The sequence below is a fragment of the Mizuhopecten yessoensis genome, unplaced genomic scaffold (genome assembly GCF_002113885.1).
Source record: "Mizuhopecten yessoensis strain PY_sf001 unplaced genomic scaffold, ASM211388v2 scaffold2255, whole genome shotgun sequence".
NCBI classification, from domain to species: domain Eukaryota; kingdom Metazoa; phylum Mollusca; class Bivalvia; order Pectinida; family Pectinidae; genus Mizuhopecten; species Mizuhopecten yessoensis.
The window spans coordinates 110581-125815 of NW_018404455.1; the positions used below are offsets into that span (position 1 = coordinate 110581).

Here is a 15235-nt window from a genome sequence, read left to right on the forward strand (position 1 = left end):
ACCCACATTCAAAACTCAATAAATAAAGCTAATTCAGTACTCGGGATTATTAGAAGATCATTTACTTTTTTGGACGAATCGATTTTTAGACAGTTATTTAAGGCTCTGGTAAGACCGCATCTAGAATACGCAGCCAGTGCGTGGAGTCCGTATAAACTTAAAGATATCCAGATGATAGAGAATGTACAACGGAGAGCCACTAAGCTTCTACCTGGATTTAAAGAAATCTCCTACGAAGAACGTTTAGAAAAATTAAAACTACCGACACTAAAACACCGAAGGACTAGAGGTGATTTGATTAACGTTTTCAAGATTGTGAAGAGGAAGTTTGATGAGAAAGTCACGTCAGACATATTTGTCTACGATAATAACGAAAGAACACGAGGACATAAATTTAAGCTGTATAAACAACGATGTAGTACAGAGCTAAGGAAAAACTCGTTCACGTTTAGGGTAGTTGATATCTGGAACGGTCTACCAGAATCGGTTGTAAATGCAGAAACCACGAAGGACTTTGAGATCCTGTTGGATAACCATCTGAAGGACACTATTTACAATAATTACTGATAATGACTTTTAAAATAACTCTTTTGGGAAATTTTATATATGTTAACCAGTGACAATATAATATTTTTATACTATGTTTTGTGATATGGACTTAGAGGCTTTCAGCCTGCGTCCATTATTTTTCAATTAAATTCAATTAAATTCAAAAAAGGGATATATTCGTACCATAACCTCTCCTGGTCTAACTAAGTCTCCGATTGTGAGGATCTCCACGACGCCTAAAAGACGATCCAAATATTATTTATAGTTTTGCTTTGTATTTACGTTACAGTTTATCAAATTGGTGTTTAGATGTATACATGAGTCTTGTCAGAAGATTTAAAAGATTTAAAGTTAGATTTAATGTTACAATTTTCCACAGATATGAACAGTTGCAACCAAATTCGTGAAAAGTGAAAACAATCCACATATTTTGCAGCTTGTGAGCGGATATTATCAATGAGTTGGTTTGGTTTCATATTATTTAACGTCCTATTAATAGTGTAAGCCTGCATGTCTACCGGATACAGGGTATGTTGGTGTACTTACCTCCTTGTGATAGCACGGATCTGATGCCATCGTTATAGTGCTATCTCACTGAAATACCATGCCGAAGGCAACCAGCACAGCATTCCGCCTGGTCACATCATACTGACAAAAGGGCGAACCAGTTTTTGGCATTAACCTTAATGCTTAACGTTAAGAAGGGTATAACAACTACCATTTTTAAGGACTTTGGTATGTCCCATCCTGGGGACATAGCCCATTACCCTCCATCACCTGGGCGAACGTTCAACATTAAATCAAAAAGAGTGATGTTGCCAAGCAAGACGTTAGGAAACAAAAGATAGTTAAAAGTAGATAGAAATCGAAAGGTCCCCAATATTGCAATTTACAGCAGCAGGTACAAAAACAATTCCCAAATTCTGCAGGGGAATATCTCATTAGTCGCCTCTTATGATACATTAGGTGGGTAGCAGCAATTTTATTCTTTTCTCGATCCCCGACCTGCAGGGTTGCAAACTGGATGTGAATTGAGACTTCGTATGATTGTACATGGCAGCAAATGAACTAAGATTTTTAAAAGTAAGCAAACATATGCATCGATGTTCTAAAGATAACCTGAATAGCGATGACACTGTTGCAAGAGGATTTAAAAGAAAATGTTTATAAATATCCTCAATTCCAGCTTGAATGCACAATGATTTTTACATTGTATTTGATGTTTTATTTGGTCCTGATATTGGTTGTGACGTCACCAAGATTGTTTATAAATGACGTCATTTAACGAACGGCCTATCAAAGGACCTGTTGCATTTACCTGTAGTTATTGATTTTATTTATTTTGACATTGGTCATACACCATATTATCCCTAAGATGACACATTTACCGGATACAGATTTTTTCGAAATTTCTACTATCGTCAGTCAACATAATGTGCCAAATAACATCCAAAATATGTTGGTGTACCAAAACCGAAAATGTGTCTATCACTTCCGTAAAGATGCGAAACAACTAAGAATGTACATAACAAACTAACTTTGATGTGTGAGAGACTGCATCACTTTTTTATTTTGCAACAATTAGCTTTATAGTTGGGCTCATCACAAGCAGCAGACCTTATTGATGAAAATTTGATCAGTTGCGATAATAAATTGGTGCGACGTATTGTTAAAGGATCAAACATGACTATAGTCATAAGGTTATTGCATTTTATTTGGAAATAGACGTTGCTACAATTAAATATTTTTATGACAAATTGACCGGTTCTAAAATTTTCTGAAATTTTCACTATAGTATCTCAACAAAATGTACCAAATAATATTAAAAGATTTTTGGTGTACAAGAACCGGAAATTGGTGTGTTACTTCCGTAAAACAATTGATGTAGCAAAAAAGTGTATGAAAATACCAACATTTTTAGAGTTTAAGATTTTGTAACTTTTTTAATATGCAATGTTTTGTTACATATTTGAGGTCATAATTTGCAGCAGATCCTACTTTAAATAATATAATATCATTTGATAGCGTAAAACATTGTTTGGACAAAAAAAGTGAACCTTGTCGTACACCTTTGGAAGGCGGCACTAAATAGTTCAAAGCACAGGCCCTGAGGACCTTTTAATTTTTTAATTAAAAATATCTCATGGGTCGTGTCTTAGGGAGCTACAAATATAACCCAGTAATGGTTAAATTGCTCTGTGGGCAAAATTCTTTTGTTCTTGTAACAGGTCCTTCGGCGAGGACACTTGATAATTAGTTACACGTATATCTCAAGTTGTATGTAATGTTATATGCTGATGACACTATTTTGTTAGCAAACACCCCAGAAGATTTACAAAAACAAAGTAGAAATTGTGAAAAAAACCATATCTTGGTGTTCCTTTTACTAAAAATGTTTTTTTTTATGCAGTTAACCCTTTCGCTTCCACAGTGAAACCCTGATTTTCTGTCATGCCAAGTTTTCCTCGTGGCTTTCAAATTTCCTATTATGACGTCGTTGAACTATGACGTCAATAATATATGAGTAGACTCAATTACGTTTTACCAGGACGTCACGTCAAGCGTACTGAAAGACATAGAATCTATGTTGAATTAGATCTTTTTCAAAAGATCATATACAACTATTCTGGTCAACCAGAACCACATGCCATACCTCTATGGAAAGCTGAAATCATTATTTATTACTTTATATTGTTAAATGCTTACCAGTACATCGTTCGTAAATTGTTTTACAAGCCAGAAATTTAGTATAATTTAGAACCCTGTAGGTTTTGCCGTCAGGGTTCTATTTTGCCGTCAAGACCCTGCAGGTAGGGCGTAAGAATTGTACCTGCTGCCCCCAATTGCATGATCGTAAGAGGCGACTAAATTTGGGACCTTATCTCTTCTCTCCTTTCTAAATAACTTTCTTCTTCCTAATGTCTCCCTTGACAATGCCTCACTTTTGGCCATTTGTTGAGCGTTCGCCCCTGTGAGGAAGGCTTTGGGTTCTGTCCCCTGGCCGAGACATACCAAAGTCTTTAAAAATGGTAGTTTATACTCCTGCTTAACGCTCAGCAAATTAGGAGTGGGACGACTGGTTCGCCCGTTGTCAGTATAATGTGACCGGGTGGGGCGTCCTGCTGGGTGTCTTCGGCAGAATGTTTCAGTGAGGTAGCACTATAAAGTCGGCATCAGTTTCGCGCTATCACAAGGAGACAAACACGAACATATCGCAGCCTCCCAAAATACACACACATACACTACACGCATGCATCTTGCACCCAGGGGAGGCCGTCCTTAAATGACCTTAGCTGTTAATAGGACGTTAAACAAAATCAAACAAACAAACAAACAAACAAACAAGTTTTGCCGTCACTATAAAACGACGAGTGCGACTTTTTGTGTACATCAACATGTTTGTAGGTAATGCTAGAACATACTCTCTATTTTGTACATTTTCCCAATCCAGGGGTTACACTCGTTCAGGACCTTGTATTTCGAATATGTAAAGAGTTACGCCATTGTTCAAGTATTATGATTTTCGACTAAAGTGCAAACACCGGCACGCCACCATTGAACCATCTTCGTTATATCGTACTGGTATTCGTCTACTATAACACTGTAAGATGCTGTCGCAAACCGAATTCTAAAAAAAAACCAGCCTAATTAAATCCGTGGTCGGGGAAGGACAAGTTTTGTTGACGTAAAAGATGATGATATGACGTAAACAAAAAGTTCATAACGTCATTCCTACCAAAAATATGGCCAACAGACCTTGGAAAACGGTGTTTCCTCCAGAGCCCGAGAGAAATGACATTCCGCCAGTGGCACCTCAACTTCATCAAATGTCCCAACGTGATGCGGAACCAGTTGACTATTTTTTATTATTTTTTACTGTAAACCTGATGAAGGAATTCGTGAGACAAACCAACAGGTGAGATATTCTTGCAAGTAACCAATGGTTTGATTCGGTTAGCATAACAAAAAAGTACATGTTCCGGATATTTTACTCTACATTATGATGACTTTTACATCATACTTGAGTTCAAAATATACTAACCTATTTTTGCTGGGCATAATTCTCGTCGAGGTAGTACATCATCAAACAAAGTCGCTGATTAGTTCAGTTTTGAAGCAACTTTTAGTTTACAGAACGCTTCGTGCTCTATACAATAAATTAACGAATAGAGGAAATGGCACAAATCAGTCCCATACCATCGTTCTGTCGAATTCTATGACCAGAATTTCCTCGAATTTTTACAAATGCTGTAATTAATATTTATAGGTATGCCCGTCACTTCATCAACACCCATGTTTTGTCAAGATGTGCAGGATGAGGGACTGGAAACCGGTTACACTTAGAGAATTTCGTCAGTTTCTGTCTGTTATATTCAACATGGGCCTTGTAAGGAAAACAAGTATAACAGATTACGAAGAGGACATTGTTTTGTAGAACAGTGACACGTCCCATTTCGTATAAACCTTGTAACTTTTTATTACATTTATTCCGCATATGCACTTTATATATATTTGTTTGTTTGTTTGTTTGATTTTGTTTAACGTCCTATTAACAGCTAAGGTCATTTAAGGACGGCCTCCCCTGTGTGCAAGATGCATGCGTGTAGTGTATGTGTGTGTATTTTGGGAGGCTGCGATATGTTCGTGTTTGTCTCCTTGTGATAGCGCGGAACTGATGCCGACTTTATAGTGCTACCCCACTGAAACATACTGCCGAAGACACCCAGCAGGACGCCCCACCCGGTCACATTATACTGACAACGGGCGAACCAGTCGTCCCACTCCTAACTTGCTGAGCGTTAAGCAGGAGTAGAAACTACCATTGTTAAAGACTTTGGTATACGTTTTTTTATGAAAACTTGTTTCTATCAACAGAGTTTAGTTTATTAGTAAATGATTTGTACACGGGATAAAGCATAAGATATACCAACAATGAGTTGTGGCGCGAGCCTGATCCGCGGTAGACCTACATGTATTAGTCGTATCCCTTTTCTTAAGTCAGAGAAATAAAAAGTTGAAATACACCACTTGCATCAGTTTTCTTTAAAAAAAACTCTTACAGAAAGTTCAGAAGAAAAAAAAACATAAAAATATCCATAAAACTGAAATTCCACCAATCTGAATTAGGAAAGTAGGAAACAGTACTCAGGGTATATACAGTTTGTTCTGATACATGTTTGCTAAGGTTGCTTATATTCGTCTGGAGGCTGCATTAAAATATTATGAAACAATGGTGACGTTATGTTTTTGTTTGCCGTTCTTTTCTGAATGAATTATTTAAAGAACAGGGAAAGCCTGTCATAATATATATGAGCTTCCAGATCAAGTTATCAGCTTTCCATTTGTATATAATATGTGCGTTTGCGTTATAGGTTTTTACAATGATTGAAAGATTAGCATATATTGCTTCACAGAACAAGCAGTTCCAAGAACGTCTCACGTTAGTGCGCCGAGCACACATGTTTTGATGACGTCAAAGACGATCCCGCACGTGACGTAAAAGTTCGTTAAAAGGCGATCGGCGCAGTGGCAGTCAACGTAAAGTATAGATCGGCACAAATCGGCCCTGTGGCATTCTAAGGGTTAAATACCAGTGAGCATTTTCATAAAAAATCTTACGACAAATTGTACTCGTAAGAGAAAACTTACGATTTTGTTCCGTTTCACAAAAATTCTTACGAGAATCTTAAGTGAAAAATTTATCGTAACTTTACGATACCCGGACCCCTCTCTTAAGTGTAACATTTTATCGTAAGTGTAAATTTTCTTTGTAAGATAAAAACAACAAACATGGCTGCTGCATTTATTATATTATTTGAGAATGATAGAGTGATGCGTCGTGAGCGAGTTTTTCCGGACAGATTGAAGCACCTAGATACACTTACTGACGGCGAATTAACCGCGAGGTATCGGTTTCCAAGACGAAACATACTGGAGTTAGTAGAAAGCGTACGTGATGTAGTTCATCGACCAACATCTAGATCGTGTGCAATTCCAATACATACACAAGTAAGTGTTTACACTGCGACTGTTTACAAAGGAGGTAAAAAAAAGTCGTGAACTGTCTGCATGACACTTCCTTTCAGGGGAGGTCATTCTTGTACTACCTACTAGTCTTGCTAGAGTTTTCATTATAAATAAAGTCCAAATACTGGATCTGTCTCTCAGCAACACCCTTACATTATTGGGTCCCTTCACTCCATCCCCATTGGGAAGGGGCATGGTTTAAACAGAAATAAATCCTATTAGGCCAAGGATACTCGATATCAAAGTTGCATTAGATCCCATACAGTCAATTGCATATATTTGGTGCAAAATATTTGATTGAAACAGTAATACACATATTAATACATCTATGCAATTTTTTAAGATTTTCATCACCAGATAAATAATATGAATTGTTTTTCCTACCTACTTAGGCTACCGTATTTTTTAAGCCAAAAAAGGAAATGCATCTATATTCTTGTTTGACTTTTTTATTTAAATCAATGTCAATTATACACGTCGTCTGAAAAATCTAAGCATGCAACCTTTTCTTTCAATTGTATTTTAAATTTATTTAAGGTAATGACAGCTCTGCGCTTTTTGGCAAAGGGAGAGTTTCTGTCTAAGGTTGGTGACCTCAATGGAATTTCCATAGCATCAGTTTCCAGGATCATCTACTCTTGTTTGCACAGCTCTGTGTGATTATCTTGACAACATCAAATTTCCTTCTTCAAATGATGAACTTAACAGGGTGAAGGAGGGATTTCACAAACTAGCCAACTTCCCAAATGTTGTTGGGTCAATTGATGGTACCCTGATACCAATCCAAGGAATGTCCGGAGATGATTAGCCAAACTTTATTTGTCGTAAGGGGTTCCCTGCCATCAATGTCCAGGGGGTTGTGGATGCTGATCCTCGGTAAATATATTTTTTACACATGTTTTTTTTAGCTATGCACAAAACTAACATGGCTAATATCTCAGACATTCTCAGAGGCATAAAATGCATTGGCACATACATATTTATTTGATGTATTATTTTAAGTTATATTTGTAAAACTTTTTTTAACAGTTTTACCAACATTGTGGTAAGGTGGCCTGGAGCAACCCATGACTCCTTTATTCTTACTAACTCTGGCCTACCAAACATTATGGAAGGACTGAATGGTTGGCTCCTGGGCGATTCAGGCTATCCCTTAAAAAATGGCTATTGACTCCTTTTGATGCCCCCAGGAGCCAACAGGAACAGAGGTATAACAAGGCCCAGTGCTCAACCAGGAACACTGGAGAGAGCCTTTGGAGTGCTCAAGAGCAGGTTCAGGTACATTCAAGATATGACATATAATTTTGTGGAATAAATCGTGTAAAATAGCTGGTTAATTTTTCTTCACTGCTCATTTAAAATTTCTTTAAAGCAAGACGGCATACTAAATGATTCACCATAAATCATAGTTTTCATACCTGTAAGTAATTTATATCACGATCAATTCGTTTCACAGATGTATGCATAAAACAGGAGGATGCCTGCAATTTTCCTCAATGAAATGCATCAAGATCATTGAGTGCTACAGCTTTAGGCTTCATAATAAAGCCATCAATGAAAGGATCCCTTTGGGTGCAGATGGGCCAGTACACCTGTACAACAACAACATTGCCTACCAAGGAAGGGAAAATGATGGGTTTGCCTTGCGCCAGAGATTTTAAAGAATTTTTTTTTTTTTTTTTCATTAGTGTTTTTTTCATCTACAAAAAATAACACATTATCTCAAACTCACATCCACACATTTAAACTAAGACTTAGTCATCATACTCATTCATACATCAACCAATTTCATCATCATCATCATATTGTCATTGTCAAAATTGTCATTACCAGCTATCATCTTACATCATCATCATCATCATCAACAATACATTATTATCTATCATCTTACACGGGGTAGGGAAAGACAGCTGGCACACGCTATGACGTCATAATAATGGATTGTTGACGTGCCGTCATTTTATTGTTTCCGTGATGTCATACAATTGTTGTGAATGGGGAATCATCCGTCTCAACCTAGGGCTTTGGAGTTTGCTGGAAGAATAAGATCGATGTTTATTTCGACTGGAATTTGTTTATTTGTATGTATGTGAGAAAAATATTCAAACATGGGTCTTTTCCATAGATAAGGATATCTCAACCCTATAAGGGCAGGACAGCCAAACTCTTACACTCGAGTTGAGATATCCCTGTCCACGGAACAGACCCATGTAAGATTCTATTAATCCTCATCACATTCTCATTCCAATCAGATGAACTTATGCGCAGGCACTTTCATCGTTTAATGACATATTTACAACAAAATCTAGTAGTTTTTTTCATTCTCACATCACACACACTCGTACATGTATACATCCAGAGAATTTGACTAGTACATCTAAAAATATAACAAGAGGCCCAATGGGCCTGCATCGCTGATCGGGTATTAATCTCAAACCTGTAATCTTAAAAGTCAATTAAAATAAAGCTACTGGCAAAATATCAGTATTTAGTACTATAAGTCATTCAAAAGAACCTGTTTAAAGATTTAAAAACATTTAACCCCTGTGACCTTGAAAGTCGAACAAGGTCATTATGTTGGACAAACTTTATAGCCCTTCATCTCAGCATGCAACTTACAAAATATCACCACCCTAGACCCTTTGTTGAGATTAGGGCATTTAAATGTTTATACATATTTGACTAAATGTGACCTTGAAAGTGGGTCAAGGTCATTCAAATGACCTTGACCCACAAGGTCATTCAAATGAGAAAGCTTGATCAGAAGAAGTCATTTAAAGATTTTTAACATATGTGACCACTGAGACCTTGAATAAATGTCAAGGTTATTAATTTTAACAAACTTGGTAGCCCTTTATCCCAACATGCAAATGGACAAATATCAACATGCTGAGCCTCGTGGTTATTAAGAAGTTGTTGAAAGTAAAATATTGACGCCGGACGGACGGCGGACGACACGTCACGGAATAAGCTCACTTGGCCCTTCAGGCCAGGTGAGTTAAAAACATAATTTATCACAGGTTTGAAAAGTTATTTACAGGCGAAACTGAAAAAGGGGACATTGAAGGTGAATGCAGGTTTAAGGACCGTCCTGGTTGAAATTTCATAGCCAATAATTCCAGAGCAGCTGTTGACCTTCTCTGCAGCTGAAGCAGTTCGTCTTGCTGACTCACCATTTTCTCCTGCAAAGCTATCTTCTTTTCCCTGTAATCTTTTATATTCAGATACTTTTCCTTCTCCAAAAGAAAGAACTCCTCTCGGAGTTAGTCTGTACTGTCATTGTAACCTGTAAATAAAGTGTTTTTAATTATAACTGTACTGATTACACTTATACTGTATTTTATATATTTAAATCCATCAATGAATGATTGTCACATGGTAAAAAGAAATTGTTTGGCATCAACTACTTTATATCTAGAAAATACGATGTGAAAATGTGAGATAAACAGAGGGAGAGGCAGAAGGAAAAACTTAATGCAATATTCCCCTCCTTTGGAAGTACATTTTACATTTTCTACCTACACCAACATCCTAAACATCAATCATTAAGAATTAAGGCTACACACATATACATACATAGATATACACAAACCCAGCTTGCATTAAACAAAATTGAAGTTTTATGACTGAAAGAAGAAAGGGAAATCAGTGTCATTAAACATGTCCATCTACACAGGTATTGTCCAACAAACTGATTCCAGTATACCCTCAACCAACTTTATAATCCGGGGTAAGAGGGTATATTTACACTTACTTGAACCCTGACAGGTCAACAAGGACCTTGCCATGCGCCTGGCTATAAATGCTATGATCTATTTTTAATAACAGTGACATTGACCTTATACACTTTTAAAACTCCTATTGAAGACAGACACACAGATGGACACCTTGTTTATGTTAGGGCACCCGCATCTCCAATCTCTTCATAAGAGACCATCAATGGTGTTTTTGAAGCTTCAACAAAGCCTGCTGGCAGTTAAGAAGAATTTAGAAAAAATGTACAGGTAAATGGACAGATAGAGACTTTCTCTAAAAAGTTAAAAAAAAACAAGCTTTGTTACCTGAGCAACTGCTGCTTCTTCCTCTGTAGTCGCACTTAAGCTGTAGGAAAGTAATGAAGTTAAAAGATTAACAGAACGTACTAATTGTGTTTACTTCTATTTTCCATTTTGTCGTTCCTTTTTATTAGATATATTTTTGTTTTAGAGGATGCAATGCAAATGTTATAACAAGTGCTGTCTCTTTTTTATAGTACATGTATTTGAAAATGTAATAACATTAATATTATGACCATTAAGGTATGGACATGTACTTGAAATAGCAAACTTATACTGATTAACTTTCATAAAACGATTCTTCAATAACACTCTTATAAATAAGATACTTTTAGAAACTGAACACAAAAATAAACCATTTTAGAGAATATCTGATACCCGGTAAGAGAGATATTGAATTTTGGGACCCCTTCTTTGTGTCTATTTACACATAATATACTCGCCAATAAAAAAGTGATTTACAATATAAACAATATACATAATATATACCTGGTATACAAGAGAGCCGGCTTGTAGCTTCACTTGCCTCCAATAGCGATGTACCATCTGAAGAAAAGGATTATTTTTAGGCAATAGAACACATTGGCAACAAAATAAATTTGAACCCACCGCTTTTCACCCGGAGGGGCCACACCCTTCAATTTTATAAAATTGTAATCCCCTTTACAAATTTAGGATGTTCCAGACCAAATTTGGATTAAAAACTCATTCCAATGGTACAAAAGAAGATGGAATTTTGAAGAGATAAACCCTAAATGTTTAGAAAATGTGCACAAATATTTCAAACATCTGTTAATAAGTTTTGTTAAAGGTAAACGAAATCAAAAACCAAAAAATAATTGCCGATTGTGCCAAAATGTCATAAAATTATCACTAAAAAAGAAATATGAGCATTTTGCACATGTTTTGATGGTTAGGTAAGTTGAATGCCTTTTTCAAAAAAAACTGTTCTCAAGTCGATCTCGTAAATCGCGAAATATTGACCAATTTATCTCCTTTGATTGTGACGTCATATGCGACAAGCGCCTTCGTGGCATAGATTCTGCGCCTTTTGTCAAAGGATGTAAACAAACCCCTGTCAAAATGGTACAATGTGCGCCATCAACTGTAACAACAGCAGTAATCGCGAACAGAAGAAAGTCTATTTGCTTTTCCGCGAGATAGAAAACTGCGTAAAATATGGGTAGTGAAACTGAAGAGAGGCAGTTTTTCTCCAAGCGATCATTCCAGATTGTGTGAGAGGCAATTTGAAGAAGACTGTTTCACCCAGGATCGTCGTCTGCTTGCATCAATTGGTTTCACACCAGGGCGAAATCATTCAAACCAGGAGCGATTCCAACAATTTTTGAGTTTTCAGTAGCCAACATTTGGAAAAACACTCCAGGCCGGTCAGTAGACAGTTGTCTCGTCAACGCCCATTTATCAACCCCAAACAAAAATCGGACAAGCACTGCTGTCCAGAAAAGACGATGTCTTGAGGTAAAAAATGATATTGCATCGATTGTATTTGTAATTGTATTGTTTAAATGATATTGCAAAAAAAAGCCTGTGCATTTATATGCTTATGAAGTAGAGCCTACGTTTTAAGTTCCCTCTTTTTTTTTTGAATTGTTATTTTACATTGTAATGAGTACGCATGTATATTATATAGGATACATGATAACATTGTAATTATTTATATTAAAACCATCTGCATTTTACATGAGACCTGTGTTAAAATTCATTGTTGCCCAGGAATAAATACAGTGTATACTCAAAAAGAAATGAACTTGTTTCCTGTTATTTCTGCTGGATAACATACAGTATAGCACACATTAAAGTGATTCATTCTGTAAACATTATAATACTTGCGTCGACCTGACAGCAATGCTGTTTTGCTAACGTTTAAAAAGAAAAAAAGCAATGCAGATTTCTAAAACAAAGCTGTGGAATGATTTCAAGGAGCAGTAGCTTTACGTCAGGCAGGCCAATATGCCTCAATAATATATACATTTTTTCCAATTTGGTCGTAACGATTGGAAAATACGTTTGTTTGAAAAAGATAGTAACTAGAGGCTAAAAATGATCGTGACTGCAATTTGACATACATTTATCGAAATCTGAGCAATAATTCACAAAGAAACTAACCATTCTTCGACAGGTTGATTGGAAGTCACGCTGTCTGCATCACTCTGGTCGCTGAGATTCAGTTCTTCAAAACAATCTGACGAATTTGAGTCGACATGATCGTGATTGTTTGATGTCTCGGGTTCATACATATATGGGTGGATATTTATAGAGAATGACATCTCTGGGATTTCTTCATTGTCGCTACAATCGGAGTTATATTCGTGCGACATTGCGAAGTTTCTGATCAGATGGATCGGCGATTGTCATGTATGACGTCACAACATTTTCGAATTCAAGAGCGATAACTCATGCTTGATTTCCACTTGCGATTTCGGTAGAACCTTATATTATTTCACCGTTTTAAAATAATCTACACATGTACACCTGTGACGTTTGTAGGTTGTAAAAACATTAAATTGTATAACCAGGGAACGTTATAATTGTGGAAATACACAAAAAAAAACAGTCTTTCGTTTACCTTTAAGACCAACAAAAGACAAAGAAGGATGTTTGTTGTTTCCATACCTTTCTCAAATGCTGTAAGACTCGATGCTTTTTTGGTCTGTTGCACAGCTGTGTCCACACCTCCGACAACCCCTTCCACATCACTCCCTGTAAATGTTCCAATAATCTATATAAGACATATTTAAGTTTTTAAATATACATTTTGCCAACACACTGAAAATAAATACCCCGACTCAAAATGTTCTCTTATATCCCCCCCCCCCCCCCTTAAACTTTTAGATTAAATTTCCTCCCAAATTGACTTAAATATTTAGTATATATGCTTGCCAAAATATGATTATTTCCCTACCTACTTACCTTACCCAAAGTGGTAACGGGAAGTATGTCTGCTGCTAGTTTGTTGTTGTGATGGGGTTACTCACAATTTTTTCCCAGGGCATTGCATCATCTTCCATGTATGGACCACCACCAGTACCTGTCGCTCCCGTATCCTTCGTGCTTCTTTTCTTTTAGTGAGGCTGCTAATATCCTGCCACTTCTTTTTCACGTCACCAACATCTCTGTTGGTTTCAGTGCTGTTGGCAGCATTTACTCTGAAACAGTTAATTTATTTCTTATATACTAAACACAGAAGAGCACCATATTGCAGTGTTCGACACTAACGGTGGCCCGCTGGCCCGAGTCTATTTAAAAATCTGTCGGTCTACCTGGCAGTGTGACAGCGGTGGTCCGGGGGACCACCTGCAAATTTGACAACCAATACTATTAGTAATACTCTTTTAGTATCACATTAAACTGCTAACATGTAATAAACATATATATCGACCAATCGTTGTTTGTTTTCGGCATTTGTTTTCAATGTTTACGAGAGCTGTGATAACCTGAACTATACGTACGCAATCCGAGTGTACCAGGGGCGTACTGATATAGATGTTACATCATGGTCATTCGTGCGCTTGCTTTGTTTGATGTAAAAGCATAGCAAATGAGCGTCTCGTTAACTGAGTGAACCTTCAGTATTGTAAACAATGTCCTTGCTCGGCTGGGTAACTGGGGCAAAACCAAAAACCCAACCAGTAAAAAAGACAAGCGAGGAAATACGTGAGACACAAAAAGTGTATGAAACCAAGCGGCAGCGTAAATTTCAAACGGCCTGGCAAGAAACGTTCAGCTGGCTTGTTTACGATGACGAAAAGAACACCGTGTTTTGTAAAGTCTGCCGTGAGCTGGAAACCGCTGGTACATTTTGTACGGGTAACAGCAACTTCAAAATAGACACTATCAGGATTCACGACACTGCAGACGCACACAAATTTAATGTAGCTAAATTCAATGCCAAATTCATGCCTGTTGCCCAGGCAATTGCTGCAAAATCGCTAGTTCTCCTCGACAAATCTAGAGTAGGGAAACTCTGTACGTTGTTTAGGACAGCCCATGGGATGGCAAAGTCAGGTCGACCATACACGGATTTTGTATGGTTATGTAGCCTAAATGAAGCTAATGGTCTGGACATTGGTAAAACCTACAGAAATGACAAGGCAGCTTAAAAATTTGTAACCATTATTGCGGACACCCAACGGGATATTCAGAAGGAGATAGTTGATAAAGCAAATTTCATTTCAATCATTTCCGATGGCAGCACCGACACTGCAAGCAGAGAGACCGAGATCATTTATCTCAGGACCTCACTGAAATGCCAGGTATAATATCATTCTATTAAAAACTTCATTGTTTTTTATGAACAATAACATTTATGTGTAGTGTCATACCTGCCATATTTCCTCGGGGGCTTGGAGGGACAATCATAATGATTTATTTAGTGTGAAAAAGAGGGACATTTATTTAAATCTGAGGGTGACGAGTGTTTGTTATTCTGGTTAATTTGTTATAGTATATCAATGGATATCTGAATTTTAATACTTGACATTGTAGTTATAAATCAACTTATAACACTGTCACAAGCTAACATTGCTTTTCTTTGTAAACATAGGTTTCTACACTCCTTGTTGCTTTGAAACATGTTCCGAAGG

The 15235-nt window shown here is 36.9% G+C and overlaps 1 pseudogene; it reads left to right on the top strand.

Annotated features, from left to right (window-relative positions):
- The first annotated feature begins 6339 nt into the window (after positions 1-6339).
- On the top strand, positions 6340-8237 carry LOC110445374 (annotated as a pseudogene).
- The last annotated feature ends 6998 nt before the right edge of the window (positions 8238-15235 follow it).